General features: G+C 40.9%; 1 non-coding gene across 1 annotated transcript; it reads right to left on the minus strand.

Moving 5' to 3' along the window:
* Positions 1-235: 235 nt before the first annotated feature.
* On the minus strand, positions 236-310 carry Trnaa-ggc (transfer RNA alanine (anticodon GGC)). The gene has a single exon. It is a non-coding gene; the product is annotated as a tRNA-Ala (tRNA).
* Positions 311-801: the final 491 nt, after the last annotated feature.

An 801-nucleotide genomic window follows, 5' to 3' on the forward strand; every position in this document is an offset into this window, starting at 1 on the left:
TCAATCTGTTAGTACAAGCAGCTTCATAACGAAGGGGATCGCCAGTATCATATCATAATACAATGAAACATATGTACACACATATATGTGTGCTTACAACTGAGATCTAGCCCTTCTGAAGCTGCTTTTTGACCAACGATAACGGCTTACGTATTATTAGTACACCGAAAAGCCATTGCAGACTCACCGAATCTGTCGATCAATGATGCAAGCAGAGCAGACTAGAAAAACAACTAGCCTGCAGTGAGGTTCGAACTCACGACCTCCGGTCAAGCCGGGACCGTCGCTCTACCAACTGAGCTATGCAGGCTCAGAAGGGAACGAGTCGAGAAACAACCATACCCAATGCTTGCTCAATCTGTTAGTACAAGCAGCTTCATAACGAAGGGGATCGCCAGTATCATATCATAATACAATGAAACATATGTACACACATATATGTGTGCGGTTAGAAGCGAGGAAATTTGCTGGCAACGCGTTATGTATGAACTGGACAACATTAGCCGTTCGTTAAAGCGTTTAGTACAGTGGTTCTCAACCTTTTTGTTCTCGCGACCCCTTTTAAGTTTTCGATAACTTGCGTGACCCCCTAATTATAGTGTGCGATACATCAACCTGAGTAAATAAACAACACATTTAAAAATTGGCAAAATTGAAATAGAGATAAATTTAGATTAGGATTGTATTAAGATTTGGCTAAAATGCGATATGCATATATCATATAACAAGCTAAAGTTAAGGTTCGAGCCAGGGTTTCCAGATGCTTGGTTTAGGGTTAGGAGCAGTGATTCTCAACCTTTT

The sequence above is a fragment of the Ascidiella aspersa genome, chromosome 6 (genome assembly GCF_963924565.1).
Source record: "Ascidiella aspersa chromosome 6, kaAscAspe10.2, whole genome shotgun sequence".
In the NCBI taxonomy this organism is placed as follows: domain Eukaryota; kingdom Metazoa; phylum Chordata; class Ascidiacea; order Phlebobranchia; family Ascidiidae; genus Ascidiella; species Ascidiella aspersa.